Raw genomic sequence first — 18,958 nt, 5'->3', positions numbered from 1 at the left:
TTTATTCATTTGATTCTTTACTTGCTATTTTCGTCTCCTCCTTAGACTTTTTATTAGCTAGGATGGCTTTGGCTAGTTAAAATTCCCAATATTTTGCTGACTCAGATTTTTCATTCAAAACTGCCGGTGTGTAATATTTAGCTGTTACATCCTGAGTTGATACGAATTATATTACAACTGAAAACTATATGTCTGTCATTTCCAGATAAGACGTATTGTGAATATAAAGCAAACTTATATGACAAGAAGAGCTCGTGCGTCGTTTATGTATGTGCGTGTGTGTATTAGCTTTAAGGTGAATGCTTCATAATATGCTGACATAGAATACGGCCGGCCTCGTTGTGAAAATACATGTATGTGTAAATGAACAGTTACTTGCTCAATAATTGTTCAATTCCAATAATGTATACTAATTTCAAATTTGTGATTCATACATTACTTCATTATATTCAAGATCAAATGTAAGATTCTCAGAACAATTAGTTTTGAAATTTTTAAACTTACTGTCACAACTAAACTTGTATTTGGCGTTCTGATATTTCTGATGCGAGCTTTCATCATCACTGATCAAAAAACTCAATCACACTAGTGAGAAGATGCGATTAGTACTGATGTATTGTTATTTCCTAAAACGTGAAATCATGACAAGTAATATCATCGTGCAACTGTCAACGCAGTCTGCAAGAACATCACTCATTGGTTGACCTAATTCAATCAAAGGCCTCTTTTACTCGCTCTGATGCTATAAAAACGCACCATTAAAAGAGAAATTGCTCTCTTTACGTCTGTCACCTGTCCTTTAAAGTTTTCCTCTCGCGACTTGTGAGTATTTTATACACGTAAGGCACAACGTGTTGGCTGAGGCAACTCAAGTGCGTATTGAGATCATGAATGGAATTGGACTATGCTAAAAAGCGAGGTACAGCAACGTAGAATTGCTGAAAGTGGTTTCAGCAATTGCAGAGAAAGCTGAAATTGCAACATTCTACTGGACACGAACTCATTCGTTTGGTTTTAAAAAACACTGAAGGTTGCCACAAGAAGCATTAGAAAACTCTGCAACAGCAGTAACAACAATCAGTGATGAATGGAAGTTTTTTATAAGTAATTAAATTTACTTTCAACCTTGTTAAAATGACCTGACTGAATTGTATTTAAGAAAACGAATTATTATAAAACTGCTGTAACAAGAAAATACATTAATTAAAATTACCTATATTTTTTATACAAAGATTATAATTTAATTGAAAAAGACACTTAACGCACATGAACTGAATTCTAAGAGACCAACGATTGACCCTTAAATAAAACAGTTGAGACAATAATCAGAACAAGTCAGGTCCAAACATCGCTATAAAAATTGCCTTTGACAAACTTTCTGTTTGCAGCGTTATTAAAAAATTTGGGAGGTGCCTATGCAATGCACCTAGTTGCCATTTTCGTTCTTTAAAACAATTTCATTTTTTTTTATTAATGGTGTACTTGTAGATTTTATTCTAGGACAACTTTGAAATCATCATCATCGATTTCATAAGCATTACCATCATCAACGTCATCATCATTATCATCATCATCATCACCATCATCATCATCGTCATCATCATCAGCATCATCATCATCATCACAATCATCATCAGTCCTACAGTCATAAACATTTTCACATTATATCCGATGACATCAATAAGTATCATCATTATCATCATTATTACTATCATAATCATCATTAACATTATCATCATTATCATCATTATCATCAGTATAAACAATTTCATCGTCATCACCATCATCATAATTGTCTACATTATCGTTACCGTCATTATTATTATCATCATTATTATCACTATTGATAATTTTATCGTCATCCTCATCATCATTATCATCATAACTATTATAAGTCACACAGTCATAATTATCTTTTGAATTATATTCGATGCCATTAATATTACCAGTACCATCGTCGTGTTAGTTATCATCATCATTATTACTATCATTACCATCATCGTCATGATTATTACCAGTCTCTCAATTCGAATTATGAATATTATTATTTTATCAGATAACACTAACACTTTTAGTATTATTTTTAGAATCAATAACGTTATTAACATTGTTACCATTATCAAAATCGCTATCATTATTATTACCATCAACAATATCATCATCATTATTATGATCATCATCATTATCGTCATCATCATTATCATCGTGAACATCATCATCATTATCTTAACTATTTCCATCATCATTATCACCATCATCGTCATTATCGTTACTATAATTGATATCATTAGTTCATTTTCATCATCATTATCATTATCTTCATCATCGTCATCATCATATACACCATCATCGTCATTTTCATCATAAGTCTCTTAAATCTAAATATTATTATAATTAAATTCGAAGCCATTATCACTTTTAGTATTTTTTTTAGGATCATCATTATTGTTATGATTATTATAACCATAATTGACATTATCATTATAAACATCTTGATTCATATCATCATCGTCATCGTTATCATCGTCACAATCATCATCAGTCTCACAGTCATAAATATTTTTGACATTATATCCAATGACATTAATATTACCAGTATCATCATCATCATTATCATTATGATTCTTATCATCGTTATCGTCATTATCATCATCATTATTATCACTATAATCAATTTCATCGTGATCAACATCATCACCATCATAATTATCATTATCATCAACATCATCATAATTATCATTATCATCATCCTCATCATCATCATCAGCATCGTCGTCATCTTAACCATCATCAGTCTAACAGTCGTGATTATTTTTTACATTATATCCAAAAACTTTAATATGACCAGTATCATCCTCATTATTATTATTATGTTTAAAATCATTATTGTTACTGTCATTATTATCATCAGAAAATCCATTTTATCGTTATTATAAGCATCATTATTGTCTACATTATCGGTATCGTCATTATTATTATTATCATTATTATCACTATAATTAAATTCATCGTCATCATCATCATCATCATCATCAGCATCATCATCATCATCAACGTAATCATCATCATCTTCATCATTATCATTACAATCATCATCAGTCCAACAGTCATAAGCATCTTCACATTATATCCAATGGCATTAATAAGTATCATCATCATCATCATTATTATTATCATAATCATCGTTGACATTATCATCATTATCATCATTATTATTAGTATACACAATTTCATCGTCATCACCATCATCATTATTGTCTACATTATCGTTATCTTCATCATCATTATTATTATTACTATCCCTGTAATTAAATTCATCGTCATCAACATCATCATCATTATCATTATAACTATCATTAGTCATAATTATTTTTCACGTTATATCTAATGACATTAATATTACCGAAAAATTCTCATCATCATTATCATAATCATCATTATCATATTTCTCGTCATCATCATCATTATCATTATTATTATCAGTCTCTCAATTCTAATTATTATTATTATCATATTCAATCACTTTTAGTATTCTTTTAAGGATCATCATTATCGTTATTATTATATTTACCATCATCAATATCATCGTCATTATTATTATCATCATCATTATCATCATCATCATCACAATCATCATTAGTTTTAAAGTCAAAAATATTCTTTACATTACATCCGATGACATTGATATTACCAGTATCATCATCATTATAATTATTTTAATAATCATTGTTATCGTCATTTTCATCATCATCATTATTACTATAATCCATTTTATCGTCATCATCTTTATCACCGTCATAATCATTATCATTATCATCAACATGATCATCAGTATCATCCTCATCATCATTATCATAATTATTATCATCGTTTTCGTCATCTTTATCATCATCTTTATTATCACTATAATCAATTATCATCATCATTGTCATCATAATTGTCTACATAATCGTTATCTTCATTATTATTATCACCATTATTATCACTAATTATAATTTAATTGTCATCATCGTCATCATTATCATCATAACTATTATGAGTCACACAGTCATAATTATCTTTTTAATTATATTCAATGCCATTAATATTAGCAGTACCATCGTCGTAATAGTTATCATCATCATTATTATTATCATTACCATCATCGTCATGATTATCATCAGGCTCTCAATTCGAATTATAAATATTATTATTCTATCGGGTAATACTAACACTTTTAGTATTATTTTCGAAATAAATTACGTTATTATCATTGTTACCATTATCAAAATCACAATCATTATTATTACCATTATCAATATCATCATTATTAATATGATCATCATCATTATCGTAATCATCATTATCATCGTGAATATCATCATCATTATCTTAACTATTTCCATCATCATTATTACCATCATCGTCATTATCGTTACTATGATTAATATTATTAGTTTATCTTTATCATTATTATCATTATCTTCATTATCATCATCATTATAATCACCATCATCGTCATTTTTATCATTAGTCTCTTAAATCTAAATATCATAATCAAATTTAAAGCCATTATCACTTTTAGTATTTTTTTAGGATCATCATTATCGTTATGACTATTATAACCATAATTGACATTATTATTGTAAACATCTTTATTCATATCATCATCGTCATCATTTTCATCATCACAATCATAATCAGTCTCACAGTCATAAATATTTTTGACATTGTATCCAATGACATTATTATTACCAGTATCATTATCATCATTATCATTATGATTCTCATCATCGTTATCGTTAATATCATTATCATTATTATCACTATAATCAATTTCATCGTTATCAACATCATCACCTTCATGATTATCAGTATCATCAACATCATCATAATTATTATTACCATCATCCTCATCATCATCATCATCATCGTCGTCATCCTAACCATCATCAATCTAACAGTCGTGATTATTTTTTACATTATATCCAACAGCTTTAATATTACCAGTATCATCCTTATTATTATTATTATATTTAAAATCATTATCGTTACCGTCATTATTATCATCAGAAAATTTATTTTATCGTTATTAAAAGCATTATTATTGTCTACATTATCGATATCGTCATCATTATTATTATCATTATTATTACTATTATTAATTTTATTGTTGTTATCATCATTATTATTATCATAACTATCATAAGTTTCACAGTTATAATTATTATTCTCAATATATTTGTTAACATGAATTTTACCAGTATCATCCTCATCACCATTATTATCATTGTCATCATAATTGTTTTTATCATCAACATCTATATGATCACTATAATTTATTTTATCGTCATCATCATCTTTATCGTCTACATCATCACTATCGTCAGTCTCATTATCATCATTCTTATTACTCTAATTAATTTCATCGTTATCATCGATATTATTATTATTGTCATAATCATCGTTATCATAATAATCATCATCATCATCTCATCACCATCATGAACATCATCATCATCATTATTATTATCATCATTATCAGTTCCATCATCGTCATTAATAAAACCAGTCTCTCAATACTTATTATAATTATTATTTTATTGGAAAATATTATTACTTCTAGTCACATATTTTAGATCATTATTATCGTAATTATAATTGATACTAATTTTAATATTATTATTATTATCATTATCAACATCATCATTATATTTTCTTTCATTATCATCATCATCATTGCTATCATCCTCATTATTACCATAAGTCTCACAATTCTCATTATTTTTAATAGTATATTCAATGACATTATGACTTTTAGTAATATTTTAAGGATCATCTTTATCGGTGTTATTATCATCACAATCATTAATATCATCATCATTATCATTGGCATAATCGTCATTATTGTTTTAATTATTATTATTATCATCATCCTTATCATCATTACCATCATCGTCATTTTAATTATCAGTGTTTCAATTCTAATCATTATTATTATTATAATATCAGATAACATTATTACTTTTAGTATTATTTTTAGCGTCATTATCAATATCATTAATGTTATCTACATTCAAATTGTTCTCATTATCATGACCATCATCAATATCACCATCATTATTATTATTATTATCAACATCATCGTCGTTATCATCATTATTGTCATCATCATCATTATCGTCATTATTATCATCATCACCATCTCCATCAACATCATCAACATCACTATGATTAGTATCATCATCATCATCATTATCATCATCTTTGTTATCATTAATTTTAATATTATAACCATCATCGACATTATTATTATCAGTCCCGCAATTTTAATTATTATTATTATTATTATAATTATTATTATATCAAATAACATAATAACATTTATTATTTTTAGCATCATTATTGTTATTATCATTGTTATCATCATTGAAATCTTTATCACTATTATTACCACCATCAATATCATCATCATTATTATCATCATTATCATGACCATCGTGGTTATCATTATTATCGTCATCATCATCATTTTCATTATTATTATTATTATCGTTATCGTCATCTTCATCATCATCATTCTTAATACTCTCATCAATTTCATCGTCATCATCATTATCACCATCATGATCATCATCATCATTATCATCATCATCATCATCATCATCATCATCATCATTTTATCATCAGTGTCTCAATTCTGAACATTATAATCAGTGTATTTCATAACATTATTAATATAAGAATTATTATGAGGATTATTATCAATATAATTATAATCATTATTATTATTATCATCATTATCATCATCGTCATTAATATCACTATAATCGATATCATCATCATTGTCACAATAATTATCATTATCATCATCATTATCATTATCATCATTATCGTCATTTTTATATCAGTTTTTCAATTCTGATTATTATAATAATTATTTTCAAAGACATTATCACTTTTAGTATTATTTTAAGGATCATCATCATTATCATCATCATAATCATTATCATCGTTATTGATATCATCAGTTTTTTAAATCTGATTATTATTATTATAATATTCGATGACATTATCTCTTCAAGCATTTTTTATAGGATCATCATCATCGTTCTGATTATTATAACTTTTATTAGTCTCACAGTAATGATTATTTACCACATTAAATTCAATGTCATCAATATAACCAATATTGTTATCATCATCATTACAATAATCATCATTATTAGAGTCTTTGTCATCATCATTATCATCATTTTTATAACTATAATCAATTTAATCGTATTCAGCATTATCTACATAAATTTTGTCAATATTATTATCATTATCAACATCATCATTATCATCGTTATCAGAAACACCACCATCGTTATTATTATTATCAGTCTCTAAATTCTTATTATTATTATTATTATTATTATTATTATTATGTCGGATAACATTATCACTTTAAGTATGATTTTGAGCATAATTATCGTTATCATCATTGTTATCATCATCTAATTTGTTATTATTATCATTACAATCATTATCAATATCATCGTCATCATCATCGTAATCACCATAATCATTATCAGTCTCACAGTCATAAATATTTTTCACATTATATCGAATGACAATAATATTACTAGTATCGTCATTATTAATATCTTATGTATTATCACTATCGTTATCGTCATTATCATCATCATCATTATTATCACTATAATCGATTCCATTGTGATCATCATTATCACCATCATGATCATCATAATCTTTATTATTATGATTATTATCATTATAATTATTATTATAATTATCATAATTATCATTATGATCATCATGATTATCATTATTATAATTATTATCGTTATTATCATCACAATCATCATCAGTCTCACAGTCATGACTACTCTCCACATAATATTTAAAAACTTAAATATTACCAGAATTATTCTTATTATTACTATCATAAACATCATCATTATTATTATTATCATTAATATCATCATCTTTATCAACACAAATGTTATTATCATTATCATTATCATCATAATTATCATCGTCATTACTATCATCAATATCATCATCATTATTGTCATCATGATCATGACTATATATCAATGTCATCAATATTCTCATCATCATTATGACCATTCTCATTATTTACATCAATATTATCATCACAATCGTCATCAGTCTCACAGTACTTAATATTCTTCACATTATATCCGATGACAATAAAATTACTAGTATCGTCATTGACATTATTATTATTATTATCATCATCGTTATCGTCATTATCATCATCATCATTATTTACACTATAATTAATTCTATCGTAATCATCATCATCACCATCATGATCATCGTAATAATCTTCATTTTCATTTTCGTCATCCATAGCATCATCATTAGTATTACTCAAATCAATGTTGAGTCATTATTATCATCATTATTATTATTATCATTACTATCACTTTTATTTATTTTATGGTCGTTATCATCATCATTATTTTTATTTACATTATTGTTATCGTCAACATTATTATCATTATTATCATCACTATAATCAATTTTATCGTTATTATCATTATCGTTATCAATATAATTATCATAATCATCATTATCATCATTATTATTATCATTATCACATCATCATTATCATTAACACATCATCATTATTATTATCATCATCTTCATCGTCATTAATATCACTATAATTAATATCATCATCTTAATCATAATCATCATTATCATTATCATTATTATCATCATCATTATCGTCATTATTTTCATCAGCCTTTTAATTCTAAATATGATAACTATTGCATTTTATGACATTATTGCTTTTATTATTTGTATAAGTTTTTTTATTAGTATCATCATCATCATAATTGTCAACATCATTATCATCATTACCATCATCGTTATTTATTTCATCACTTTTTTAATTCTAATTATTATTATTATTATATCAAATAACACTATAACTCTAAGTACTACTTTTTAGGATAATCATCATCGTTATTATTATTATAACTATTATCAATATAATTATCATTCTTTTTTTCAACATCATTATCATTGTTATCATTATTATCATTACTATCATCATTACTACTATTGTCATTATTGTCATCAGTCTCCTTATTCGTATTGTTATTATTATCATACCGGATAACATTATCAGTTTCAAAATTATATCAAAGATCAACATCATCGTTATCGTCTACATTATCGTTTATGACATTATCTTTATCAAGATTATAACCAATATAATCAATTTCATCTTCATCATCATCATCATCATCAATATCATCATTATTATTGTCATCATCATAATCATTATAATCATTATCATCATTAACATTATCATCATTACCATCATTATTTTTTTATTAGTCTCTTAATTCTGATCATTATAATAAGTATATTTAATAACATTATTAATATTAGAATTAGTATGAGGATCATTACCATTATAATTTTTATTATTATTATTATTTTTATCATCATGGTCATCAATATCCTTATAATCAATATCATCATCATTATTATAATCATCATCATTATCATCATTATCATGATCATTATCATGATCATCATCATGTTTAATATTTTTATCAGTCTTTTTATTCAAATTATTATTATTATTTTATCAGATAGCTTTATAATTTTTAGTATTATTTTTCAAATTAACATTATTGTTATTATTATTATTATAATAAACATCATATTTTTTATTTCTTATTACCATATAAATATTATCATCATTATTATTAACATTATCATTATCATCGTTATCATAATTATCTTTGTCCTCATCATCGTTATCTTTATCACAATCATCATCAGTCTCACAGTCATCAATATTTTTTACATTATATTGAATGACAATGATATTACCAGTATTATCATTATTATTATTATTTGTATTATCATCATCGTTATCGTCATTATCATCATCATCATCATTATTACTATGATCAATTTCATTTTTATCATCATCATCATCATCAATATCATCAATATTATTGTCATCATCATAATCATTATAATCATTATCATCATTAACATTATCATCATTACCATCATTATTTTTTTATTAGTCTCTTAATTCTGATCATTAAAATAAGTATATTTAATAACATTATCAATATTAGAATTAGTATGAGGATCATTACCATTATAATTTTTATTATTATTATTATTATCATCATGGTCATCAATATCCTTATAATCAATATCATCATCATTATTATAATCATCATCATTATCATCATTATCATGATCATTATCATGATCATCATCATGGTTAATATTTTTATCAGTCTTTTTATTCTAATTATTATTATTATTTTATCAGATAGCTTTATAGTTTTTAGTATTATTTTTCAAATTAACATTATTGTTATCATTGTTATTATAATAAACATCATCTTTTTTATTTCTTATTACCATAAAAATATTATCATCATTATTATTAACATCATCATTATAATCGTTATCATAATTATCTTTGTCCTCATCATCGTTATCTTTATCACAATCATCATTAGTCTCACAGTCATGAATATTTTTTACATTATATTGAATGACAATGATATTACCAGTATTATCATTATTATTATTATTTGTATTATCATCATCGTTATCGTCATTATCATTATCATCATTATTATTACTATGATCAATTTCATCGTTATCATCATCATCACCATCATGATCATCAGAATCATCATTATTATAATCATTATCATCATCATTATCATCATGATCATCATAATTATCATCATGATCATCATAATTATCATTAACATAATTATTATCGTTATCATCATCATCATCGCCATTAGCATAATCATCATCATCATCTAGATTATCGTCATTATTATCATCAACATTTTTACTATTATCGTCATTAACATCACTGATATTAATATCATTATTATATTGTTATCATTATCACAATCATCATCAGTCTCACAGTCATGAATATTTTTCCCATTATATGGAATGACAATAATATTACTAGTATCATCATTATCATGATCATTTGTATTATCATTATCGTTATTGTCACTATCATCATCATTATCATCACTATAATCAATTCCATCATTATTATGATCATCACCATCATGATCATCATAATTATTTTCATTATAATCATCATTATATTCATCATAATTATCATTATCATAATTATTATCGTCATCATCATCATTATCGTCATTATCATAATCATCATCAAGATTATCGTCATTATTATCAGCATCATCAACACTATCAGCGTCATTAACATCACTGATATTAATATTATCTTTATCATCGTTATCATCATCACAATCATTATCAGTCTCACAGTCATAATTATTCTCCACATAATATTGAATAACTTTAATATTACCAGTAGCATCCTCATTATTATTATCATTATCATCATCATTATCTTTTTCGTCATTTATATCATCATCAGAAGTATCACTTGAATTAATTATATGGTCATTATTATGATCATTATTATCTGTATTATCGTGATCGTCATTATTATTATTATCATCATTATCACCATTATTCATTTCATTGACGTTATCATCATAATCATCATATTTTTGTACATTATCGTTAGCGTCATCATCATTATCATAATTATTAGTATCATCATCATCATCATTACAATCGTCATCAGTCCCACAGTCATAAATTGTCTCTACATTCTATCCAATCATATAAATATTACCAGTATTATTATTATCATCATTAAAATTATTATTATCTTCGTTTTCGTCATCCTAATTATCACTACTATCCTAGTTATAACTATTATCAATTTCATCGTCATCATCAATTTCATTACCCTCATCGTTATTAATATTATAAGTAATTTCATTCCAACTATTATTATTATTCAGTTAAATAGCACAATAAGTCTCAGTAATATTTTTAGGATCATCGTTATTATTATTATTACCATTATCAATGTTATTATCATTCTTTTTATTATAATCATTATCATTGGTATCATTATCATCATTATAACCGTTATTACAATTATTATCATCCGTCTCTTGATTTTTATTATTAATATTATTATATCGGATAACTTTATTAGTTTCAAAATTATAACAAGGATCATCATCATCGTTATCATTATTATCCTTATCTTTATCATTGTTATCTTTATCATTACTATAATGAATATTATCATCATTATTATTATCTTCATTATCATCATTATCATTATCATCATCACAATTATTATCAGCCCAACAGTTACTTATATTTTTTACATTATATCCGATGACATTATTATTACTAGTATTATCATCATTATTATTATTAATATCAACATCATCGTTATCGTTATCATTGTCATCATCATCATTAGTACCATCATTGTCATGAATATCACCAGTCTCTAAATTCTAAATCTTTTTATTATAATATTTGTTGACAGTTTCTTTTGCAGTATTTTTTTATGATAATAATCATCCTTATCATTATTAATATATTAAACATTGACTTTTTTAACATCATCATCATTATATTAAATATCAGCATCATTATTACAATCATCATCAGTCTGACAGTCAGAAATATTTTGCACATTGTATCCGATGACATTAATATTATAGGGATCATAATTATCATTGTTATATTTTTATTATAATTTCTTTCGTCAGCTTTTTCATTAATATTATCATAACTTTTATTAATTTTATCGTCATTATTATCATCATTACCATTATCGACATTTATATCATCAGTCTCTTGATTCTAATTAATATTATTATTCTGTTAAATAACATTATAACTCTCAGTAATATTTTTAGGATCATCATTATCGTTATTTTTATTATTATCATTATAAATATTATAATTATTCTTCATATCATTATCATTATCATTGTTATCATCACTGTCATTATTATTATCATTTTCCATCATCGTCATCGTTATTATTACCATTATTGTTATTATTATTATCAGTCTCTTAATCCTGATTATCATTATTATCATATTGAAAAACAATCTCAGTTTAAGTACTACTTTTAGGATCATCATCATCGTTATCATTATTATTATTATAATCGCCATTGTTATGTTTATCGTAACCATATCAATATCATCATCATTATTATCATCATTATCATCGTCGTCATGATCATCACTATATTTAATATCATTATCATTATTATTATGAGCTTCAACATCATTATCATCATCATCTTTCTTATTACCATCGAACTCTCAATTGTAATTATTATTTTTATTATATTTAATGACATTATCACTTTGAGTTCTATTTTAAGGATCGTTATTATCGGAATTATTACTATTACCATCATCAATATTATTTTCATTAACATTATCATTATCATCATCGTCATTATTATCATAAGTTTCTTAATTCTGATCATTTTTATTTGTATGTTCAATGACATTACCATTTTGAGTATTATTTTGAGATTCGTCAATATCGTTATTATTAATATTACAATCATAATTATCATCATCATTATCATTATTAGCATCATCATCATCGTTATTATTATTATCATCGTTATCATCATCGTTATATTTATCATTACTATCATCAATATTGTCATTATAATTGTCATCATCATTATTGTCGTCATCATCATCATTGTCATTATCATTATCATTATTATCATAATTATCACTATCATCATAAGCGTCATTATCATAACTATAATTAATAATATTATCATTATTATCATCATTATCTTTATCATTATCATCATTATTATCTTTAATGTCTTTATCATCATCATCGTTATCTTTCTCATCATCATCATCATAACCATTATAGTTATCATCATCATCATCACCACCATCGTTATTATTACCATTAGTATCTCAGATCTAATTATCATTATTATAGTGGTTGATGACATTATTTTTTTTCGTATTCTTATGAGATCATTATCATCGTCATCATTATAATTACCACAATCAACATCATCATGATTTTCATCGTCATGATTAATATCATCATTATCATCATCATCACGATCATTATTAGTCTCTTAGTCATAAATACTCTGCACATTATATCTAATTAAACTAATTTTTTCAGTATCAATATTATAATTATCATAATTATTATTACTATCGTTTTCATTATCTTAATCACCATTTTATTATAACTTTTATCCATTCCATCGCCATCATCAATATCATTACCATCATCGTTATTTATATCATCAGTCTTTCAATTTTTATTATTATTATTATTCTGTTAAATAACATTATAACTCTTAGTATTTATCTTAGGATAATCATCTTCGTTATAATTATTATCACCGTCTTCATCATCGTTATAAAGATAAAGATCAATACACTCATCAATGTTGTCATTATTATTTTAATCATCATTAGCATCGTCATTGTAACCATCATGAGTCTTGCGTCCATGATTATTCTTCACGTTATCAGCGATAACTCTAATATTACCAAAATAATTCTTATTATTATATTTATTATTATTATTAATATTATAAGTCTCTTAATTCTAATTATTATAATTATTACATTTAATGACATTACTATAATTTTTTTTATAAGATTTATCATTAGTATCATCATCATCATCATCATTATAATTGTCATTATCATCATCATCATCATTATCATTATCATTGTCATCATCATTATCATCATCCACATTTTATTTTCAGTGTCTCAATTCTGAACAAAATAATCAGTGTAATTAATAACATTATCAATATTAGAATTATTACGGGAATTATTGTCATTAAAATTATGATCATTATTATTATTATTATTATCATCATCATCGACGTCTATAATATCACTATAATTAATATAATCAACATTATCATAATAATCATCATTATCATCATCATTATCATTATCATTATTATCGTGATTATCATTATTATCATCATCACTATCATCGTCATTACCATCGCTAATATAAGTATCATCATCATCATCGTTATCATCATCACAATCATTATCAGTCTATCAGTCATTAATATTTCTTACATTATGTTTAATAACAATAATATTAGCGGTATCATCATTATTATTATCATTTGTATTATAATTATCGTTATCGTCATTACCATCATTATCATTACAATCACTATAATCAATTCCATCGTTATTATCATCATCACAATCATAATTGTAATAATTATCATTATCATAATTGTTATCATCATTATCATCATGATTATCATAATTATCATTATCATAACTATTATCGACATCATCATCATCATCGTCATTATCATAATCATCGTCATCAAGATTATCGTCATTATTATCATCATTATCATCATCACTATTTTCGTCATTAACATCACTGATATTAATTTCATCTTTATCATTGTTATCATTATCACAATTATCATTAGTCTGATTGTTATAATTATTCTTTACATTATATTCAATAACCCTAATATTACTAGTATCATCCTCATTATTATAATCATAATCATCATCATAATTTTTTCCGTCATTAATATCAGCACCATTAGTATTACTCGAATCAATTATATAGTCATTACCATCTTCATTATCGTCTTTATTATCGTTATCGTCATTACTATTAACATCATTATTATCACTGCTATTAATTTTATTGTCGTTATCATCATCATTATTTTCTTCTACATTATCGTTATCATCATTATTATTATCATCATAGTTATCACTATTATTAATTTGATTATCGTTATCATCATCATCATTTTCTTCTACATTATTGTTAGCGTCATCATTATCATAATTATAATTACTATAATTAATTTTATTGTTATCATCATTATCATTTATAAAATCATCATCATTATCATAATCATTATTATCATCATCATCATCATAACAATCATCATCAGTCTCACAGTCATGAATTCTCTCCACATTTTATCCAATAAAATAAATATTACCAGTATCATAATTATCGTCATAACAATTATTATTATCATCGTTTTCGTCATCCTAATTATTACTACTGTTATAACTATCATTAATTTTATCGTCATCATCAATATTATTACCCTCATCGGTGTTAATATCATCAGTCTTTCAATTCTTATTATTATTATTATTCTGTTAAATAACACTATAACCTTTAGTAATATTTTTAGGATTATCATTGTTTTCATTATTTTTATTAACACCATCAATTTTATTATCATTATTCTAATTATTATCATTATTATTGTTATAATCATGTCATTATGATTATTATTACCATTATTGTTATTATTATTATTAGTTTCCTAATTTGGATTATTAATAGTATTACATTAGATAACGTTATCAGTTTCAGAATTATATCAAAGATCATCATCAATGTTATCATTATCATCTTTATTATCATCATTGTTATCTTTATTATTACCATCATGAATATTATTATCATTATTATTATCTCCATCATCATCATCATCATTATCATCATCACAATTATTATAAGCATCACAGTTACTTACATTTTTCACATTATATCCGATGACATTGTTATTACAAGTAGTATCATCATCATTATTATCATCATCATCATCATAACAATTATCATCAGTCTCACAGTCATAAATTCTCTCCACATTTTATCCAATAACATAAATATTACCAGTAACATTATTATCGTCATCACAATTATTATTATCATCGTTTTCGTCATCCTAATTATTACTACTGTTATAACTATCATCAATTTTATCGTCATCATCAATATTATTACCCTCATCGGTGTTAATATCATCAGTCTTTCAATTCTTATTATTATTATAATTCTGTTAAATAACACTATAACTTTTAGTGATATTTTTAGGATTATCATTGTTTTCATTATTTTTATTAACACCATAAATTTTATTATTATTCTTCTAATTATTATCATTTTTATTGTTATAATCATTGTCATTATGATTATTATTCCCATTATTGTTATTATTATTATTTGTTTCTTAATTTGAATGTTTAATAGTATTATATTAGATAACGTTATTAGTTTCAGAATTATATCAAAGATCATCATCAATGTTATCATTATCATCCTTATCATCATCATTGTTATCTTTATTATCACCATCATGAATATTATTATTATTATTATTATCTCCATCATCATCATCATTATCATCATCACAATTATTATAAGCATCACAGTTACTAATATTTATCACATTATATAAGATGACATTGTTATAACAAGTAGTATCATCATCATTATTATTATTATCAACATTATCGTCATCGTTATCATCATCAATATCATTGGTATTATTATTGTCATGAATATCATCAGTTTCTTAATTCTGATTTTTATTATTATAATATTCGTCAACATTTTCTTTAATAGTATCATCATAATCATATTCAATATCAACATCATTATCACAATCAACATCAGTCTTACAATTAAAAATATTATGCACATTGTATCCGATGACAATTATATTACAGGTATCTTTATCATCATTGTCATTTTTATATTATCACTTTATTCGTCATCTTTATCGTCAATATTATAACTCTTTTAATTTTATCGTGTTCATAATTATCATAACCATTATCGTCATCTATATTATCAGTCTTTGAATTCTAATTATTATTATTATTCTGTTAAATAACATTATAACTCTCAGTATTATTTTAAGGATCATCATTATCGTTATTTTTTTTATTACCGTCATCAATATTATTATCATTCTTCTTATCGTTATTATTATCATTATTATCATCATCGTCATCATTATTATCATTTCCATCATCGTCATCGTTGTTATTACCATTATTGTTCTCATTATTATCAGTTTTTTAAATCGTATTATTATTAATATAATCGTTTTCGTCATTCTAATTATCACTACTGTTAAAACTATCATCAATTTCATCGTCTTAATCAATTTTATTACCCTCATCGTTATTAAAATTAATAGTCTTACAATTCTAATTCTTATTATTATTCTGTTAAATAACACTATAACTCTCTGTTATATTATTAGAATCATCAATATCTTTATTATTATTATCACAATCAATTTTATTAACATTCTTCTTATCATCCTTATCCTCAGTATTCTCATCATCATCATTGTTATCCTTATCATTACCATCATAAATATTATTATCATTATTATTATCATCATCATCATTATTATTGTCATTAATATCACTCTAATCATTATCATCATTATTATCAAAATCATTATCATCATTGTCATCATCATAATCATCATCATCATAATCATCATTTTTCTTATCAGTCTCTTTATTTTGATTATTATTATCATTTTATCAGACAACTTTATTACTTTTAGTATTATTTTTCGAATTAACATCATTGTTATCATTATTATCATAATAATCACCATCGATTTTATTTATTATTACCATTTAAATACTATCATTATTATTATTATCATCATCATCATCGTCATGATTATGATAAGTTTTTTAATCCTAATTATTTTTATTAGTATGTTCAATAACATTATCATTTTTAAATTTATTATAAGAATCGTCAATAACGTTGTTATTAATATTACCATCATAAATATCATCAACATTATTATTATCAGCATCATTACTATCGTTATTATTTTTATCATCGTCATTTTCATCGTAATCTTCATCACAATCATCATCAGACTCACAGTCAAGAATATTTAATACATTATATCGAATGACAATTATGTTACCAGTATCATCATTATTATTTTCATATGTAATATCAACATCGTTATCGTCATTATGATGATCATAATTATAATCACTTTTATCAATTCCATCGTGATCATCATCATCACTATCATGATCATCATAATCATCATTATTATGATTATTATCATTATCATTATTATTATGATCATCATAATAATCATTATCATAATTATTATCGTCATCATCACCATCATCGTCGTTATCATTATCATCGTCATCATCAAGATGATCGTAATTATTATTATCAACATTATCACTATCATCGTTA

This window comes from Copidosoma floridanum, unplaced genomic scaffold (assembly GCF_036245765.1).
Source record: "Copidosoma floridanum isolate Cflo_tuat_1 unplaced genomic scaffold, Cflo_Japanese_pri ptg000028l, whole genome shotgun sequence".
NCBI classification, from domain to species: Eukaryota; Metazoa; Arthropoda; class Insecta; order Hymenoptera; family Encyrtidae; genus Copidosoma; species Copidosoma floridanum.
The sequence above is the reverse complement of the archived record's forward strand: the minus strand, read 5'-3'. Positions refer to the sequence as shown.